This window comes from Hemiscyllium ocellatum, chromosome 19, assembly GCF_020745735.1.
Source record: "Hemiscyllium ocellatum isolate sHemOce1 chromosome 19, sHemOce1.pat.X.cur, whole genome shotgun sequence".
Classification (NCBI taxonomy): Eukaryota; Metazoa; Chordata; class Chondrichthyes; order Orectolobiformes; family Hemiscylliidae; genus Hemiscyllium; species Hemiscyllium ocellatum.
In genome coordinates, this window is record NC_083419.1 from 60,788,538 (window position 1) to 60,801,047 (window position 12,510).

Here is a 12,510-nt window from a genome sequence, read left to right on the forward strand (position 1 = left end):
GTGATATTTAGAGCATTCACACCTATCCACACCCATGCTTCTGCTGGACAATGAAGATTTCATGCCAATCTTCAAAACTCAAAGTCCCAAACCATACTCTTACATTGAGGAGTGAGCTTGACCTCAAAGTTGAAAAGTTGTGGGCTCAAGTCATAAATCCAGAGACCTGAGCACAAAATCCCTGCTGACATTTCAGTGTTGCACTGTTGGATGTATTGTCTCTCCATCGCAATGACAAACCAAAATCCCAGAGGTCGATTATAAAACAATGCATGCCAATCTTTGTCCCTAAACCAGTACCACCAAAACAGAGAATCTGATCCCTTATAACATAGATTCATAGAATCCCTACAATGCAGAAAGAGACCATTTGGTCCATCGAGTCTGTGCCAACCCTCCAAACAGCACCCCATCCAGCCCCCTACCCTATTCTCCTAACCCCACGTTTCCCATTGCTAACCCACACTAGCCTGCACATTCCTGAACATTATGGGCAATTTATCATGGCCAATCCACATAACCTGCACATCTTTGGATTATGGGAGGAAACCGGAACACCCAGAGGAAACCAGCACAGAAACGGGGAGAATGTGCTAACTCCACTCTTCAGCTACCCAAAGCTGGAATTCAACCTGAGTGAAGCAGCAGCGCTAACAACTGAGCTGACCTAAACATAGCAAGTTAAGAATAATGCTGTGTGTAAATGTATTATTGTGCTTCTTGCACAATTTCACCGATTATAGTCCAAAATTAATGTCATTGCTGCAATCACTTTGGGAAATCCTGGAGTTGTCATAGACACCATCTAAATGCACTAATTAATGCCTTAACTGGAGCCACCAAAATAATTAACCAGTCAGATATTGCATCTTGTTCTTAAAGGATGTTACTGGTGCTGAATGAATGTCATATTTTCTGGCATACAAAAGTGACATTTTGCAAAGGTGAGGCATGATATATATGCAGCTGCCATCAAATGTTCCGAAGTGATTAAAGGCATTCACAATAAACTGCACCAACTATTGATGAACCTATTTCCAAATGTCATTTCCGCTATGATAAGACCAAAGTTCAAACTGATGAAACAGTCAGGTTGTCTGTGACAAGCCCACTGCACTCACTGAGCAGTGAATAAATAACTGGGCAGCTTGACTCAGCATGCACAATCTCACAGTCAATCATCAGACACATCAGGAATATCATGAATCACCATGGCAACCAGCACTCCAGCATTCAGAAACAATCTGAAAATTGCAGCTTCACTCACATCCCTCGAAACAAATGTGACAAAAAAAGGGATACTGAACAAGAATTCCAGAATCTTCCCAGTTCGTAGAGGCAAGAAACTTGGGAAATAGCAGGACCCGGTGCAGTCCCACCTCGTTGCATTCTTGCTACAAACACTGCAAGAACATGATTAAAATTACTGCAAACAATGCAGTAGCCAGAAGCTAACAACTCTTGAAACAGGTTACAGTCCTTGAGAATTTTGAGGATAGCAAAAATCTGCCTTTTCTACCATTCATAAATGGCCTTTTTCTGCGGACAATTACTCAAAATTGGTAAATCATTACCATAGAAAGAAACAAAAAGACAAGTGCACCAGACAGTCTGTAATTTCTGCAACTAGGGCAGCACGGTGGCTAAGTGGTTAGCACTGGTTCCTCACAGCATCAGGAACCCAGGTTCAATTCCAGCCTTGGGCCATTGACTGTGTGGAGTTTGCACATTCTCCCCATGTCTTCGTGCGCTTCCTCCGGGTGCTCCAGCTTCTTCCCACAGTCCAAAGATGCGCCGGTCAGGAGAATTGGCCATGCTAAATTGCCCATATTGTTAGGTACATTAGTCAGAGGGAAATGGGTCTGGGTGGGTTACTCTTTGGAGGGTCGGTGTGGTCACATTGGGTCGAAGGGCCTGTTTTCACACTGTAGGGAATCTAATCTAATCTAAGTGCAAACGAGAAAAGAGCTATGCAAGGTACGTTAGTTTAGTTTGAATCAAACTGAATTTAGTCTAAGACTTATCTTGTTCCTGGAAACCAATCAAGGACGATAGAAAGACCAACATGACGACCATTCTCTGCAGCCAAGATAAAAGAAAGCTCAGAAACCCACTGAGTTAGTATCATCAAAACCTGACCATCATGCAAGTCTTGACAGAAAATGGATAGGTCATCAGATCAGATCCAATCAATCTAGAATCGATCAATACGGATTAATGGGGCTGAGGTTTGATGTGATAATAATGTGATTTGAACACATACGTGGCCAAAAGAGTATGAAAAAGAAAGTCTTATTCACTGACATCGATTATTACAAACTGGGAAACGAAACTAAGGATAAACAAGAACTATACACACTTTACACATGGAAGGACCATGTGGGTTACAATGGATTCAGGAATTCTTTTGTCTGCCTCTCTTCCTTTCCCATTTGTCTTTCCTCCATCAAAGATGCAACTCACTCATTTCTAGTAACAGTCCATTCAAATGCTCCAGCTGCCCTCCCTCAACATCACCACCTAGGAATATTGTAACACACGCAGGCCAGTCAGCCATTCAATGAAATCATGGCTGATCTGTGGCTTAACTTCATATACCTGCCTTCCGTCCGGATCATTTGATGTCATAGCACTGTTCACTTCAATTGACAAAACTCTAGCCAGAAAGACAATAGCCAACCTCCAGGGCAGGCAGAACAGACAACATGACGGGGAACCTATTAACAAGGACTGCATACTCAAACTACTAGATCTGTGCTTGATGACACACTTCACATTCAACAACCAAATATATGAACAGATCAATGGGATACCTATGGGCTCACCCAACTCTGGGCTCATCGCAGAAGCAGTGATGCAAAGATTGGAACAAACAGCCCTCCCTCAAATCCAACCCAAACTCTGGACTAATTATACAGATAACACTTTTGTTTTCATTCAGGGAAGAAAAATCAAGAACACACACCGGATTATCAACACCTTGCTCACAGTGATCAGATTTAGATTAGATTAGATTACTTACAAGATTAGATTAGATTAAATTACTTAGTGTGGAAACAGGCCCTTCAGCCCAACAAGTCCACACCGACCCGCCGAAGCGCAACCCACCCATACCCCTACATTTACCCCTTACCTAACACCATGGGCAATTTAGCATTGCCAATTCACCTGACCCGCACATCTTTGGACTGTGGGAGGAAACTGGAGCACCCGGAGGAAACCCACGCAGACAAGGGGAGAACGTGCAAACTCCACACAGTCAGTCGCCTGAGTCGGGAAGAGGAGGAAACAAGAGAGGAGAAAACCAACAATCAAAATTCTGGGTAATCCAAGATGGAGAACAGGGTACAATTACAGCTATAAAAGCTGCTCCTTTTTTGATATATTTTAGGTGTTGGAAGTGATTTCCTCAAATTCTAGGAGCAACAATTACTATTTTATATGCTGTTGCACTGTTTTGGAATTTTGGGGGGAAAATGATCAAAACAATGAAGTTTGCACATTCTCTGTGTCTGTGTGGGTTTCCTCCAGGTGCTCTGGTTTCCTCCCACAGTCCAAAGAATTGTAGGTTAAGTGAATTCACCATGCCAAATTTGCCCATAATGTTCAGGGACGTGTAGGTTAGGTACATTAGTCAGGGTAAATATAGGGTAGGGGGAATGGATCTGGGTGGGTTACTCTTCGGAGGGTAGTGAGGACTTGTTGAACCTAACGGCTTGTTTCCACACTGTAGGGATTCTCTGATTCAATGAATGGCACTTTAAAAAGGAAGATAAACAAAGGCAGTCATCACATGGTCAGAGAAACAAACCTAGGCTGTTATCTGACACAGCAGAGAATCTGAACAGTTACTGCCTTTGCTGTTTGAGTTCAAGTATTTCTGGACATCAGAGTGTATCGAGGAAAACATGACTAACAACTGACCTAGGAGGAACCTGTGTGGGAGAGCTGACAGCACAGGAACAGATTATTGCAAGAGATTTTAAGTGTAACCTTGCTGTAAACCTAGCGAATAGAGTGGGTTCTTTCTGGATTTTATGTTTTATTGAGATCTGCCTCTTGATTAGATTTAAAAAATATAAACCATGAGTATTAGGTTAGCCTGGTGCAATGGTTTTTAGAGCAATAAGATGATGTTATTTTCTGGATCTGTAGATTGTGAAGCAAAGATGGCCTTTAGAGAAGTGATGTGATCTTCCTGTTGTATGTGGGAATTTCAGGAGAGTTTCCATGTTACTGATGATTATGTCTGCTGGAAGTGTCTTTGGTTGTGAATCCTATCATATCGCATGGATTACTTGGAGCAGCAGTTAGAGACAATGAGGAATTTACAGGAGCTAGAGGGTGCGATGGATAGCAGTTATAGGAAGAATGAAAAGCTGCAGATACGGTCAGGTAGATGGGTTAACTCCTGGAAAGGTAGGAGGGGTAGGCAGGTAGTGCAGGAGTCTCCTGTGGCTATCCCCATCTCAAACAAGTACGCTGTTTTGGAAATTGTAGGAGTTGATGGACTCTCAGGGGAATGTAGCATGTGCAGCCAAGTTTCTGGTACCAAGAATGACTTTAATATAAATGAGGGGTACGTCAGGTTCCAAGCGATCAATTGTGATAGGGGACTCTCTAGTCCGAGGCACAGACAGATGTTTCTGTTGCTAGCAGCATAAAATCAGAATGGGGTGTTGCCTCCCTGGTGCCAGGATCACAGATATCTCAGAGAGGGTGCAGAATGTTCTCAAACGGGACAGGGATCAGCAGTAGGTGGTTGTACACATCAGAATTAACGACATAGGAAGGGAAAAGGATGAGATTCTGAAGGGATAATACCGAAAGTTAGGCAGGAATTTAAAAAGGTAGTAATATCTGGATTACTCCCGGTGCCAAGAGCTAGTGAGGATTGGAATAAGATGATGGAGTAGGTGAATGTGTGGCTGAGGAGCTGATGCAGGGGAGAAGGGTCCACGTTTTTGGATCATTGAAATCTCTTCTGGGGTAGAAGTGGCCTGTACAAGAAGGACAGATTGCACCTGAATTGGAAAGGGACTAATATACTGGCAGGGAAATTTGCTAGAGCTGCTTGGGAGTATTTAAGGTGGGGGTCCGGAACCCAGGGAAATAGTGAGGAAAGAGATCAATCTGAGACCGGTACAGTCCAGAAATTGAGCGAGTCAAAGAGTAAGGGCAGGCAGGGACAAAGCCGAGAACAAGGTAGGACCGATAAATTAAACTGCACTCATTTTAGTCCAAGAAGACTAACAGGGAAGGCAGATGAACTCAGGGCATGGTTAGTAACATAAGGCTGGGTTATCAAAGCAACTACAGAAACGTGACTCAGGAATGGACAGGACTAACAACTTAATGTTCCAGGATACAAATGTTATGCAAAGGATAAAAAGTGGGGGCAAGAGAAGAGAGTGCTTGGTGTTTTTGATAAGGGATAGCATTATGACTGTACCTAGGGAGGATATTCCTGGAAATACATCCAGGGGAAGTTATTTGGGTGGAACTGAGAAATAAAGGGATGATCACCTAATTAGGATTGTACTATACACCCCCCAGTAGTCTGTAGGAAAATGAGAAATTTGTAAAGCGATCTCAGTTATCTGTAAGAATAATAGGTTGGTTATGGTAGGGGATTTCAACTTTCCAAACATACACTGGGACTGCCATCGTGTTAAGGGTTTAGATGGAGAGGAATTTGTTAAGAGTGTACAAGAAAATTTTCTGATTCAGTATGTGGGTGTACCTGCTAGAGAAGGTGCACAACGTGACCTACTCTTGGGAAATAAGGCAGGGCAGGTGACTGAGGTGTCAGTGGGGGAGCACCTTGGGGTCAGTGATCATAATTATATTAGTTTTAAAATCATGATGAAAAAGGATAGACCAGATCTAAAAGGTGAAGTTCTAAATTGGAGGATGTTGATGGTATTAGGCAAAAACTTTCAAAAGTTGATTTGGGGCAGATGTTTGCAGGCAAAGGGATGGCTGGAAAATGGGAAACCTTCAAAAATGAGATAATGAGAATCCAGAGACAGGAAATCCTGTTAAGGTGAAAGGAAAGGCTGGTAAGTGTAGAGAATGCTGAATGACTAGACAAATTGAGTTTTGGTTAAGAAAAATAAAAGGAGCATATGAGCTGAAAATGTGTTGCTGGTTAAAGCACAGCAGGTCAGGCAGCATCCAAGGAACAGGAAATTCGACGTTTCGGGCCGGTAGAGACAGCAGAGATTGAGTGAATCCTTACAAGTGTACAAAGGCAGTAGGAGTATACTTAAGAGGGAAATCAGGAGGGCAGAAAGAGGACATGAGAAACTTTGGCAAATAAGGTTAAGGAGAACCAAAGGGATTCAACAAATACATTATGGATAAAAGGATAACTCGGGAGAGAATAGGGCCCTTCAAAGACCAGTGAGGCAGCCTACATGTGGAACTGCAGGAGATGGGGGAGATACTAAATAAGTATTTTGCATCAGTGTTAACTGTGGAAAAAGGCATGGAAGATATAGACTGTGGGTAAATAGATGATGACATCTTGAAAACTGTCCATTTAAAGAAGAGGAAGTGCTGGATGTCTTAAAAGGTAAAAGGTGGATCAATCCCCAGGACCTAATCAGGTGTAGCCTGGAACTCTGTAGGAAGCTAGGGAAGTGATTGCTGAAAGCCACAGGTGAGGTGCCCAAAGACTGGAGGTTGGCTAATGTGGTACCACTGTTTATGAAAGGTGGTAAGGACAAGTCAGAGAACTATAGACCTGTGAGTCTGATATTGGTGGTGGGCAAGTTGTACCAGCCACTACAACGAACAACTGGAACTGCAACCAGATGCAACAGGAAAGAACCAGATAAACTCCAGAAGACACAGTACAACAGAGCTTTACAGGAGGCTCCAAAGCACTGAAGATGTGACCTAGACAGGGGACAAAACATCTGCAAACCAACTTCCCAGCTTGGTGAATATACCTAAAACTACAACAACCAGCACCTGAGCTACAAATCTTTATGCAAACCTTGAATCCCTTAATATCTTTGCTTAAGAAACATTTGCTGAGCTCAGAGTTAAAACTGACAACTGATCCAGCATCCACAGCCAACTGTAGAAGAGACTTCCAAACATCTACTACCCTTTGTGTGTAGAAGTGCTTCCTGACATCTCCTCTGATCGGCCTGGCTCTAATTCCCAGATTATGTCCCCTCATTCTAAAATCCCCAACCAGTGGAAACATTTTAGCTTCATCTAGCTTGTCTTTTCCTGTTTCCTGCTCCTGAACAACTGCACAATACCCATCACCATTACCACCTCCTGTTGCAATATACTTTCCGAAATTGCGATGCTCGGAAAGCACAGCCAGTCAGGCAGCGTCCAAGGAGCAGGATGCTGTCCCGCTCCTGGGGTGCTGCCTGACTGGCTGTGCTTTCCCAGTACCATACTTTTTGAGTCTGATCTCGAGCATCTGCAGTCCTCCCTTACTCCTTTCCAAAATTGCTTCAGCTTTTAATTTCTTCATGGTCAGAAGCAGTTCAACTTGCAATGAGATTGAATCAGTGTAATTCTCAATCTCTCTGGCATTTCTACAGATGAATGTAGCTATGGCTACCACTCTAACAGTAGCAGCTAGCCAACTGGTCTAGTTAGGACTATGAACTATGGCAATGTTTCTGAAATCACAGAGATCTTTGAAACAATGGGCATCTCCATTCTAATGAGGCAGGTACCAAGCAGATAAATTCGATTAGATTACTTACAGTGTGGAAACAGGCCCTATGGCCCAACAAGTCCACACTGACCCCCAAAGCGCAACCCACCCAGACCTATTCCCCTACATTTACCCCTGCACCTAACACTACGGGCAATTTAGCATGGCCAATTCACTAACCTGCACATTTTTGGACTGTGGGAGGAAACCGGAGCACCCGGAGGAAACCCACGCAGACACGGGGAGAATGTGCAAACTCTACACAGTCACCTGAGGTGAAAAATGCAGGCATACTTCCAAGGAACTACACAGGGGGCCACTGGCATCTTTTCACAATCATCTCCACGTGAAGCTGTTGGGCTTTGAAGGCTGTAGTTGCAGCCATAAACCACAGGGACAAACCAGAAGATAGAAGAGTTTGGGAATAAATGGATTGGCCATAGTGGAGCATAAGTCTGAGATATACAAGACAAGTTGTATCAGAATGTGTCATTCACAACTTTTACTGGCTTTTCCTTCTGGGAAGTCATCCTCGATAGTGAAAACCCAACAGCCCTGGCTCGAAAGGATTATTATATTTTTGAAAAGCTTCCACGAGTGTTCAGGAAACTATTGGGGAAAATAGTCAGGGAGAAAATTAATCTCCATTTAGAGAGGCAAGGTTTGATCAGGGATAGTCAACATTGCATTTTCAAAGGGAGGTCACGTCTAACACATCTGGCTGAAATTTTCGAGAAGATGACCAAGTATTTGAATGAGGTTAGGCCAGTCAGTGTAGTTTCTTTAGATTTCAGCAAGGCCTTTGACCAGTTCCTGCTTGATAAAGAGAGTAAAAGCTTTAGGGTAACTTGGCAAGTCGGATCCAAAATTGATTTTGTGACAAGAGACCGAAGGTGGCAGAAGGCTGTTTATGTAGTGGTGTACCACAGGGTGCTGGGTCCCTGTTTGTTGGTTTATGATATTAATAAATATGCAGACGATAATCTGGGATGGATGACAAGTAAGTCTGTGGATGACACATATATTGGCCAGGTGGTTAACAGTGAGGAGGAAGGTGTTAGTTGGATTAGTCAGACGAGCAAATCCGTGATGGATGGAAGTTAACCCTGATAAGTGTGAGGTGATGCACTTTGGAAGAAGGAAGACAACAAGGGAGGACTCAGTGAATGGTAAGATACTAGTTAGATCAGAGGAACAGAGGGATGTTGGATTGCACATTCACATATCCCAAACGGTGGCAGGACAGATTAAAACTAGTGAGGACGACATCCGTAACACTTGTCTTTATCGGTTGTGGCGTAGATTATAAGAGTGGGGTGGTTATGTTGGAGCTGCACAGAACTTTGGTAGGTCCACAGCTGGAGTACAGTTCTGGTCACCACACTATAGGAAGGATGTGATTGCATTGGAAAGGTTTTCAGATGAGATTCACCAAGATGTTGCCTAGGATGCAGCAGTTTAGCTATGAGGAGAGGCTGGATAAACTCACGTTGCTTTCTTCAGAGCAGGCAAAGCTGAGTGGGACCTGATAGAGCTGTACAAAATTACAAAGGGAGTGGACATGATGAAGAGAAAGCAGCTTCTCTTCTTAGTTGAAAGGTCAGTAACAAAAGGACAATTTTAAATAGAAAGGCAGGAGGTCCAGAGGGGATTTAAGGAAAACCACATTCATCCAGAGGGTACTGAGGGTCTGGACTGCACTACTTGGGAAGGTAGTCGAAGTGGGAAACCTCAAAACCTTTAAAACAGTCTTGGCTAAGCACTCGAAATGTCATAACATTCAAGGCTATGGGCCTGATGAAGGTAAGTGGGATCAGAGTGGGTGCCTTTGTGGCAGTACAAACGCAATGGGCCCAAGGGTCTCTTAAGCACAGAGGAACCTCGATTATCCGAACGAGGTAGGCGGGCACTGTTTCATTCGGATAATTGATTTCCTCTCGGGCTTGGAGTTTTCTGTGAAGTCTGCTCCCCATTCAGGCAAAAAGCACACTGCGCATGCGACCTTGCTCCCACCCGCCCCCACCGTCTGCCCGCACCCACCGTCTGCCCACCCCCCCCACCTGCCCCCAACCCGCCCCCAACCCTATACACTCCCACGCCACTCCACTGCCTGCCTCCAACCCTGTCCGCCCCCAACCCCACACCCCCGTCCAACCTCTGTCCAGTCCCTCCTCTCTGGGGCAGCTGAATTGGACACCAATAGTAAGACTGCTGCTGCCTTTGTGGGTTAAGTCTCCAAATAGCGCACACGCACCACGCACACACAGCCGCACACACAGCCGCACACACAGCCGCACACACAGCCGCACACACAGCCGCACACACAACTTTTTACTGCAACTTTTTGACAGGTTCCATCTCTGCCCTGCACAGGACAATGTTGGAGAGATTATCTGGGTGCACCCCTGTGTAGAACTCCAGTGAAAGTGTGGGGGGAGAGAGAAGGCAGGAGGTCAGTCATTTAGAGCTGGTGCCTGGACTGTCCAGTATTATTTTCGGCAGCATTTCAATGAGCCAAGTTCATTTTTCGTCATTGTATCTGTCAACAAAATATGCGGTCAGGATTGAAACAGCTCTTTGATGTAATATTTCTATCAGGGCTTTGAGATCCCCTTTGGATAATCCCATATTTGGATAATTGATGTTCGGATAATCGAAGTTCCTCTGTACTGTCAGATTCGATGAGTTCCTCTGTTTTCAAGGTGTTTTTAATTGCCTCAGTCCCATCCATCTTTCATGGGTGGGCACTGTTGTCCATCCAGAGGTCAGGCCCTGTCACTAGTCTTCCTTGCATGGATGGTAAATATAGAGGTGGCTGTGAGATGGGATCTTGGTGCTGACACAGGCAGGATAGACCATTGGAGTTGGGACTAGAACACCACTGCATAACATTTTCAACATCGATAAGTTTCTGCCCTATGATGACCACAAGGTTGGCCTGATAGCAATCATGAATCCCTCATGGTAAACATTTGGTGCAGCTATGGGTGCTAAGTCAAGGCTGGACGTCTTGCTATCACTCAGGTTTTGCTGCCTCTCAGGGTACCAGAACTTACAAGAACAAAAGGAGAAGCTGTTATAATAGCACGGACGCTAACCTCATAACAACCGTCAACCGTCATAACCCATGTGATGCTTACTCGATGCTACACCATAACAGGCCATTCAAGACAACAATGTTATGCCAGAATTTGGACCCTAGCCTTTTCCCGTCCTGCTTCCTTTATCCATAATATGTCCTGCATTTCCTTTCCCTCTTCATGTACTTATCTAGTTTCCACTTAAATGCATTTGTATCATTCACCTGTACTACTCCAGATGGCATCAAAACCCCTATCCTAAGCATCGACTTAATTATTGAACTCATCAGTTCCCTTCTTGTATTGATGGCCACTGATTTTAGGCTCTCCACAAGTCAATCTCCACACAAAAAGAAAAGGGGACCTCCAGCACACTTAATATTTTGGTGCTTCAAAAGCTGCTAATGTTCCCAGTCAGTTCCTGATGGTGCACTGGTAGTATCCCTACCTCTGAGCCAGGAAATCCAGGTTCTCACCCCTTCTAGAGATGTGCAATAATGTCTCTGAATGGGCTGATTAGAAAACCTTTTTTCTAGGCTGCAGCTCATGTTACGTTCAGTGATCTATTTCCCCACTGCTTCTCCTCATCTCCACAAGCTCCACTCACAGAGCTGCTGGAGACAGGAACACTGTGTTGTAGAATGGGCATATCACAGAGTGTCACAGGCCTCCCATGGAGCGTAACTGGCATAGCTTCCCTCCATTTCTCCTCTGTAAAACAAAGATGCATTGCTACTCTCAAAGGGAAGCCGGTTATGGAATCTTTTGAACTGAAGGAAACAAAAATGGAAGCACCCCAAGGCACAATGCAAATATATAAGTGAGTTAAATTCATCTTCAAGACAATGATATAGCAGCCCTCACAAAGTCTGGCTGCAAAGGATATTCCAGTTTGCACTTAATGGAAAGCCAGGGAGATCAGAAAAGGAGTTGCAACATTAGTTAGAAAGAAAATATCACAGTGGAGAGAAAAATAGTGGGAACAGGCAGTGGAAACATTATAGATAGAAACTAATGAAGAGTGAAGGAAGCAACACCCTGGTGGGAGCTGACTTCTAGACAGCAGTGGTGTCGTGGGAGGGATGTAATAATGCACAGAGATGTAAAACATGTAGCAGATACCATATGGTTTAATGTGAGATTTCAATTTCCATATAAACCAGGAGAGGCAAAAGAGCCCAATCTATAAATTTCCAAATGTCTTGTGGGCAGTTTTCAAGGAAGAGCTTAAGTGCCAAAGGGAAAGAGGATGCAACAGTGAACAGTTGAAATCCTGCGAGTGATGAGAGTATATGGGTTCCACTTTGCATTTTAGCAGGAGATGAGAGAGTCACAACATAATGCAAAATTCGAAGGTATCGGGAAATAAATTGACCTCAGTAAACGAGAGTGACCTTCAACGGGTGGGTCTGAAGACTCTGAAGAGTGGGAAACATGTGCAGTATAAAAAGCTATGTGTGCTCTTAAAATACAAAAGCTTGGTTCAATAATAATGTGCAAGAAACAAGCTAAATTACACAATCAACCTAAATGAGCAAAACAAAATGAGCAAAGAGAAACTGGGGAGAAGTGGTTTCAGTTCAAGACGGATAAGGCTTCTGGCTTTGAAAAAAAATTGGTTCTATTAATGTCATTAATATGTCACAGTTTTAATAGCATGTAAAACTCAAAGGACTCAACCCATTGTATTAATAATACATCTTCTGTTGCAGCACCAGCTACTCTTATCTCATTCGCCTC

General features: G+C 43.9%; 1 protein-coding gene across 1 annotated transcript in view; it reads right to left on the reverse strand.

Moving 5' to 3' along the window:
• The window catches only part of cntn1b (contactin 1b), a 661,974-nt gene extending 658,781 nt beyond the window's left edge, over positions 1–3,193 (reverse strand). The window contains exon 1 of the mRNA XM_060839985.1: positions 3,134–3,193. The gene's annotated coding sequence lies outside the window, so the exon portion shown is untranslated. The remainder of the gene's footprint in view (positions 1–3,133) is intronic.
• Positions 3,194–12,510: the final 9,317 nt, after the last annotated feature.